Raw genomic sequence first — 9,101 nt, 5'->3', positions numbered from 1 at the left:
GAGAGCTGTTATTCTAAAAAAAAACTTTACACCACAGAAAGATGTTGTTTAATTTTCTATCCATATTTTTAGAAATATTGACCTAGGTAAAATATAAAAGCAAAATCCTGATACATTTATCGATTTCATTTGTCATCAGCCACTTTAAAGGTGCAGCTAAGAAAAATAGAATCACACATATTCAAGTTAGGGTTATAAAGGAAATGTATAATTATCTTCTGAAGAGAAATAAAACCCCTAATTGGTCATCAGGATGGTCATCGTCCTATCAGGAGGGTCTCTAGGAAGGCTCCACTGTTCTTTTTCTGCCTACTAAGATGGGCCTGCTTTTGTCACCCAGTGGCTTGTCAGTGTCCCTCCCCTGCGCACTTTCCATTCACATGAATAGGGAGTTTACTAAGGAGAGCCTTTGACAATACCTATGCAATAGGTTAGAAGAGAGAAACACTGGACTGTTGGAGCCTTTGAAGGCAACCACTAGATCGAATGAATAGCACAGGAGAATATTGATAACTGATATTACTTGTTTATGTTTTGGATGTAGTCCCTTTCTTTATGAAAAGAAAATACAGATAATGTATAGAATTATATTTATGGTACAACGATTTCTAGAATGGTGGAGCTGAAAAAAGCGCAATTTCAAAACACTGCAAATCAGTTTGGAACTTAAATTCTAAAGAAATAAAATAAAAATATAGTTTCTTCAAAAACACAGCAAATTAATTGTAATTGGCATCAATTTGTACCTTTGATAGTTACAAGTGAGCATTATTTATGGTGTATTAGATGAATATTGTTTAAATCATCATCATTTATTTATATAGCGCCACTAATTCCGCAGCGCTGTACAGAGAACTCACTCACATCAGTCCCTGCCCCATTGGAGCTTACAGTCTAAATTCCCTAGTATAGACACACACTCACACATAGACAGACAGAGAGGGAGAGACTAGGGTCAATTTAAATAGCAGCCAATTAACCTACCAGTATGTTTTTGGAGTGTGGGAGGAAACCCACGCAAACACAGGGAGAACATACAAACTCCACACAGATAAGGCCATGGTTGGGAATTGAACTCATGACCTCAGTGCTGTGAGGCAGAAGTGCTAACCACTAGGCCACTGTGCTGCCCAAATGATCTCTCTCAAAATGCAATTTTATTTGACATTAAATGACATGACACAATGTTTTGTTCAGATGAGCTATTTCTTAAAATAATGCAACAAGTTGAAAAATATTATTTTAGTTTTACTTTAAAAATGCAATTATAGTATTATTATTATTATTATTATTATTATTATTATTATTATTATTATTATTTTATTATTATTATTTTATTGTTATGCCATCAGAAACTCCTAAACATTTTTTGTAAAACATGATTTTTATTTTTAACATTAAATATATAGTTATTGTTTGTTGTGTCACTGACTCAATTTAATAAGCTTTTCATGAGTGGAGAACTATTTATTGCCATTTCAAATAGATGGATTTGCTAACAGCATCTGGCATAAGCACAAATACAAACTTGTGAATTATACTGGTAGTGTTGAATTCAGTTAAATATAACTTGATAGATGGATTCTGTTTTCTGAAGTGGCAGATTTATGGTCACCGTACTCTAACATGCAGCCATGTAGTTGCGCGTCTTTAGTGACAGGCTACATAAGGATAGTAGGGTCCAAATAAATCACTGTTGTCAGTTCTAAAGCTGCCTAATATCATCCTGTAAGCAACTGGGAAATCTAAGTATAGTTTGCATTATTATGATCTGGATCAAAAGATTTCCTTAATGTTTTGATGAATTTGTGTTGTCAGCTAATTTATTTTTATATTTTAAAAAAAACATGGAAATTAATCTAAATATGCAGAAAGACGTTGCTGATAACCTTGAAAAAAAGAGTCTAGAGGATGGAGCTCAATCATCCTGATAACCTCCCCCCCATACAAATGATCACCCCCCCCCCAAACACACACTTTCTGTTTACATGCTTTTACAATCTGCTTCTTTTATTAGGCAACCTTTTGTTGGCTTTTTTATAAGACCATCTATCAGGTTTTTATTAATATTATATTACATATACACCTATGGTAATATTATGTACACCTATGAATCTCAGATCTCCTGAATTGTCCTCCGTTTTTAGTACTATACATAGTTAAAGTCATTATAGAGTTGAGACTCAAGATTCAAAGATTAAGATAGTTATTGGAATATTTTTATTTTTTACATTTATACACCTACAACAAGGTTAGGGATAGTATTTATCTTCTGTTCAGCGGAAAATGTGCATTGTAACATTGTCAGTGTGCAATGATTAAGATTTGCTTTCGCTTCACCATTCTGATGAGTGGTGTTTTGCACTGTGGGGCTCATTAAGTGTTGGATGTCTGTCTGTTTTTCCGCACCTCCGTGCTGCTCATGTGCACCAAAAATGTGTGCACATATGCGCATATATAATCTATTGCATATATAGTTGACTTTCATCTCTTTTTGCCTGGTGATGTGGAATGCAGTTGGGCAGGTAAGTGTAGGCTGGGTACAATAAGGGTGTGTTCACGTACTTAGAACATAACTAGTTGTGCATGAATCAGCAGACACATCTCTTTTGAGGTGTACCTCTTGCGGGAGCTGGAAGGTCTGGAGCACCCACACGTAAAGATGATCAGCAGCACCTTGTAGCTGCTTCTTATTGGCTGATTGCTTATTGATCCCTCCAGCCGACAGGGCTTAATGCATTAACTAAACTATATCGAGTCATGACCATCTATTCACATTACTTACTATTTTGACTTCTGCACTAAATGTTATTTCTTCAAATGGGAAACAACAGATGTTTGTGTATAATTTCATTTTTATTTTGCAATTGTGATTACATTGTATATTGAAAATGCAACTTTCACCTTTAGTAATAACTACTACTAACCAAGCCTAAGTCCTGGGGGCAACCGAATATTGTGGAATCTAACAAGTTCCTTGCAAAGGGGACTGCTATAGGTGAACATCTTGCAAAGCAGTTCTAACAGTTGAGGATCTCACGCTACTCTGCCCTTAACATAAGCCCTCAACCTCTTCTGCCTGTTAGAGTAGGGTTTTGACTTGCTTTGCCACAAGCAGGGATGGGATCTGTAGGCATCAATTAAATCTTTCATGTGTTCTACATTCTTTCCAGATGCCATGAAGAAATTTCTGGAAAAAAAAGATTACACATGTATTGTAATATTTCCATCCACTCAAAACTCATATATAAAGAAAGTCAGATTTAAAAAAGTACTCACCATACTATAATAGCTATATATATATAAAGTAAAAAAAGACAGGGGGCGCCACACATAGTGTATTACAAGTGATTAACAATGCAAAAAAATCTTCACAGATAAGTAATTCCCGTACCAGATATTTAATAAATTTAGGCCAGTAGAATGAAATTCTCTCTGGAGATATCATATAGGAGCACAGGAAAAGCCTGGATAAAGAATGATCCTTCCAAACGTGATCAGGGTGGCAAGCAAGAACCTGCAGAGAAAATATAGCCACAATAGTGTAATACCATTAGGAATGGAGACCATATGTCTCAAGACAATAACAAATTTAATGGCAGCATATTACACACTGCATCATAGTAAAACAAATGCCCGTACATAAAATGGATTAAAAACAGGCTTATCTGTCCTCTAACACACTCGCAGATGAGGGTCCCAGCCGGCGACACCTCAAACATCCAACAGTGGTCACAGGAAACAGGTACTAACGAACCCTCCGACGCGTTTCTTATAAGTAAGACTTTTTCAAGGAGTACATATATATATATAACTATAACTATCAACTACTTGCAAATATTTAAAATATTTAGCAGCTTAGCAGTTCTTTCAACACACCCATGAGGATGCTACCCAGTGTTGTTTTTGTTTTTATATTAAATGTCACCCAAATCTTTCCAGAGGAAGGCCCAAAACAGGCCCCCGGGTCAAAGTTCTGCCCAGCGTACACCAACGGGATCTCTGACCTGGATCCTAACCCTCCTAAAACCTGGCTAGGATCCAACTGGACCACCTCGCATTGGTTTCATCTCATTTAATACAAGGGTTTCTGAATGCAGGCTCAGAACAGGCTCCTGGGGTCAAAGTTCTGCCCAGCGTAAACCAACGGAAGGTCCGACCGGGACCCTAACCCTCCTAAATCCTGACCAAGATCATACTGGACCACCTTAGGTTTGTTTAATCCAATTCGGTGCAGGGGTGTCCAAATGCATAACCGGACAGACAAACAGACCAATGATTTTTATATATATATGTATAAATATAGATATATATATATAATGAGATGTAGCACAGGCAAAATAACTATACATACAGGTAGGTAATATAGAATTTAAAAAATGGACACCTATCAGTAAATAATTGAGACTTTACTGAGAATATGTATTTGTACATGTGTTTACAGTTCATGTTGTATACACTTGGATACAGGAACAAATAAAAGACATATAGAGCTTGTAAAGAACACTTATTATTGGTTGGCTATGAAAAGATCACAGTATTTCCATGTGCTTTGGTTGTTCGTTTACACAACAGAGCACATAGAAGACAACATCATAGATTTAAATATGCACAAAGGAGTTGGAGGGACTATTGGCAATTGTTGGACAGATGGTCGTGTGTACATACACACTTCTAAATTTGTACGAAATAATTCCATTATTGATCGCGATTTTTAGGACAGTTAGAAAACCAAATCAAACAATGCAATATGCTATGATAAAACATGATTGTGGGAGTGTACACACTAATGAAATATCTTATAAAACTGTTGTTTATATTGTGATCTGCATGATAATTGCATCCAAAATAGACAGTGGGAGTTGTGTAATTATAAATGGAATTGTAAACCATATTAGTTTATTGTCCAAGATATACCTACATGACGTTCTGTTACATGCACATTTTAAATAGGTTCTTGTCTGGACAAACCCTACGGGAGAAAACTAATGTCCATTTCTATTCTTTTTTACAGAAACCTTGTTTTTATTTTTTGTTTTGTTTTATGTATTAGTTTACCTTTGATGAGCAAAAGAAAATGAAGATTAAGGATAAGGACAGGGCTGAAATGTTCATGCAGGGACAAGAAAAAAAAAATTGGGCAAAATTTGGCTTTTAGTGTTTCCGGTCCTTGCACATTCACACCACATAGCACAAGGAACTGACTATTGTTGTCCCAGCTCTATTCAGGGGGGTGATTCTATATTATGGAGCCTTATATGATCCCATATGTTATATGGAGTGATCTAAGGCTACATCAAGACTTAAGAGCCTATATCAAATAGTCTTAAAACCCCTTGTTCTACATTCATGCATTTCACACTGTACTATTGTTGTGTATATATTGGCACATATGCTACCTGAAGAAGAACTTATTATACTTTAGACTCTGCATCATTCGGGACTCAAGCTTATAGTTTTCTGGCTCCTACTCTTTGGAACTCACTGACTCACACAGTCCAAAAGGCCCCTTCTCTAGAAATCTTTAAAAACAGCCTCAAAACGTACCTGTTTATTTAAGCATTTAATTCAAGCACCGCTACTTTTCTTAATACCAAATGCATTGCTATATTTTATTTATTCTGTTACTCTGGTTTAACGTTTATGAGTTTTGGGTATCATGTTTTATTCTGCAAATGTACAGATCTATGAGTCCTATTGGGAGAAAGCACTAGAATTATTATTATTACTATAGGAGAGGGCAAATGTCTCTGGTGTACACAGTTAAGTACTAACTTTTATGCTTATTGAAGTACAGGTTTTTATATCAAACACATTTAAGATATATAATTTGTCCCCAACATACTAAATACATTTTTGTTTTAACAATGTGCTCATTTTAAATTTTCCTGCGCCCTGCATGCCATATTACTTTAGTAAGTACATTTGTGTGTGGTGCACTAATTGTATAACTTTTACTCTAACAGCTTATTCATTTAACTTGTCGGGGCTAATTTAATGCAATAATTTCACAGGATGTTGTACCAATGTAAAATACAATTATTCACAAGAATCACAGTACAAAAAAGTTCAAATCGGCAGGTATGTGGCACCAATATCAGCAAATTGGTCAGCTATCAGTTTGCGTGTTGCCCCAAAATGATTAGAATGCCCATTTCTTATCTGATGGAAATCCACTGTGTCATTTTTGTATCATGTTTGTAAATCTGGTAGATATGTGTCCTTTATCTGCCTGTGTGTACTGTGACTTGCCAACAGCACCAACAATCCCAACCAATCGATACCCGCATCCCGTTGCATAGCGCCGGGACATTCCTCGCTCCTGATTCGCACTCATGCGCAGAGCATCGCATTCCATCACCTAGTGACAAGACTTTTTCTGGTCTTGATCTGCACGCATGCGCCGAGCATCGCATTCCGTCGCATAGCGACAAGACACAATCTTTCCCTGCTTAGCGGTTTGTTGCGTTCTTACCGCCAAAAAATGCAGCACCAATCAAGGAGTACTTCCCTCTATTTAAAGATCATTCTGACACCATTAGGGTGCCAGAGTATTTGGTCTTTTGCCTTGCTCCAGCATTTGTTCCTGTTTCCTGTATGCTCATTTGGATTCTGACCCGGCTTGTTCCTGACTTCTCCTTCAGCTCCTGATTCTGGCTTAGAGTGATTTCCAGGTTCTGACTCGGCTTCCTGACCATTCTCCTGCTTCTAATTTTGGCTGTGACTGTCTCTCTGGTTTTGACCCGGTTCTGCTGACTATTCTTCATGTATGCATTGCTGCATCCAGACCTCCATCCTGTATTCTGCTGCACCATCAACGCTGCCTCGCTGGTCACCTCTCCAGCTAACTGATACGGAGGGCTGCGACCTGCACGTCTCTTGCAGTGGAGGCCATACTCCCTTGCGGAAGTCCCAGGTGCAAAACCAGAGGTGTGTTAGACTCCGTGTCTCAGTACTCAGTAGCGACAACTGCTGGTAGGTATCACCATTTTCATCCTCATGGTTGTGACAGTAACATAAAATGAAACTCCGAGTGCCTGATTTATCAAGGCATGCATACTGAGCAAGTAAAACGGCTTTACACACTCCCAAATTCAACAAGGAAAGGATCTGAAGATACGTGCACTGTTGAATTCGGATGTAGGTCTGCAGTACTCTTCTACAATACACACTGCAGGATATGTCCAGTACTTATGTGGATTATAAATTCCCAAAAGAATGCACATAATTTTTCTTTTATAGAATTAGTGTCACCTCTTAACAATATAGGCATTAATGATAAAACATTAAAGAAAAGGTTTTTTTTTTTTACATGTTCCCCCCCATGTAATACATTTATTAGGATGCCCTTAATGTCTACTGAACATAAATGCATTTTAACAGTTACTCCTGTTTGCAAACACATGTTGTAGCATACATACAAGACTTTCGTCACTAGTACTCAGGTCTTAGCCCTGTAGCTGGAGTAAGAGACGGCAGAAAAACAAGTAACTTAGAGATGGCCAGAGCTTGATTCGGACGTGGCTGCAAGCGTTTGAGTTTGGCGCACCTTTACTGTAAATTGACTATGACAGAACGCTCCTCCCCCGCCCTCTTCACTCCTCGAAACTTTAGGCTGTAGTAATTGTCCCTTGCAAAGGAGAATTGCAGCGGACAGGGCTGCATTGAATAACCTATGGTCCGGTTCTGGGCAGAGTGATTTTGTGCACGATACACTCAAAATTGTCAGATATTTGCTTTGATGAATCAGGCTCAGAGTGTTGTCTGCTATTACAACAAGCAGCCAAATAGCTCTCCCTGCAGTCTATTAACACTAATAATTAAAGACTAATTAAAAACTATGATGGTTATATGCACTATGCTAAAATATGCACACATAGATAAAAATAGTTTAGTTTTTCAGTTACACAGACACACTGGTAAAAAGCTGAGACACTTTCATCAATATACTGTACTTACTGTAAAATAATCTTTAATATTTCTTGTAACATTTTATATTTTGTACCCAACGTTTGTCTATGACTTTTATATCACAGGTAAAAATACAAATAAAAATTAAAATACCCTAACTGCAGGGGTGGGCTGGGCCAGGGGGCAGGGGGGCCCCCGGGCCGCTCAGACACCGATGCTAGGGCCGCCCCCCCGGATGCAATTTCTCCTGATTTGTACAAACGGCCGCATCACATGACACGCAATGCGGCCGCGTCATCAATGACGCGGCCGCATCCCGTGTCATGGGATGCGGCCGCCTGTGCGCCCCCCCGGGCTGAAATCTGCCAGCCCCGCCTGCCTAACTGAATAGAAAACTAATAATAAATAATAATAAAATAATGTAGTATCAACTCTTTATTATCCAGTAAATTATTTAATGTTTATTGAAACCTTCGTAATTTTCCAGACAGTATAAATAAAATAATGTCCGGTATGCAGTGTCAATTTTTAAACCTTTTCAATAGAATGTAAAGCTACAAACACACTGATTCTTATTAAGTTATGCACTTGTAAACGTTTCTCAAAATAAAAATCATTGTACCAAATGAGATAGTACATGTTTGCATTTTATGTGTATGTGGTTTAACGCAGTTTAAAACTTACATTCACCTCAATAGCAGCATATTGATAACACAAAGAAGGATTTGCATCAATGTCCAACATTTGTTTGGCTTCTACAAAATAACAACTTCCTGTTTTGTCCAGAACACATTTTTAAAAATGCAAATTGAACACATTTGTGGATGCATCTAAACGCATATAAAACACATGCAAACCGCATTGCGAGTTTTTACTTGAGTTTCAACATGAGATAAAGAAAACGCGTTGCAAACTCCAGTGTGTATGTAGCCTTAAGGTGAAAATATACATTTGCCAGTTTTTGGCTGTGTTTCTAACACATGCTTTGAAGAATGTTCTCACCAGTATTGTATTCCAGTACAACAGCCAATTTGTATCACAGAAGAAAGCCCGGGTACATTAGAAATTACGTTTATACTCAGTCACATTGTTTATTTTCTTTACTGTTATTGTGATTTTTGCATTAGAGACACTTTCTCAATGCTTATAATGTTTGAATATCTCCCACCTAACTTTAATTAGAAGAGAAA

The 9,101-nt window shown here is 37.4% G+C and overlaps 1 long non-coding RNA gene across 1 annotated transcript in view; it reads right to left on the bottom strand.

Annotated features, from left to right (window-relative positions):
• Positions 1-2,484: 2,484 nt before the first annotated feature.
• Positions 2,485-9,101, bottom strand: part of LOC142157645 (uncharacterized) — a 49,201-nt gene continuing 42,584 nt past the window's right edge. The window contains exons 2-3 of the long non-coding RNA XR_012692542.1: positions 3,395-3,517; positions 2,485-3,190 (exon numbers count right to left, since the gene is read on the bottom strand). This is a non-coding gene — a long non-coding RNA (uncharacterized LOC142157645). The remainder of the gene's footprint in view (positions 3,191-3,394; positions 3,518-9,101) is intronic.

Source organism: Mixophyes fleayi, chromosome 5 (genome assembly GCF_038048845.1).
Source record: "Mixophyes fleayi isolate aMixFle1 chromosome 5, aMixFle1.hap1, whole genome shotgun sequence".
In the NCBI taxonomy this organism is placed as follows: domain Eukaryota; kingdom Metazoa; phylum Chordata; class Amphibia; order Anura; family Limnodynastidae; genus Mixophyes; species Mixophyes fleayi.
This window is presented reverse-complemented; position numbering and strand designations above follow the sequence as displayed.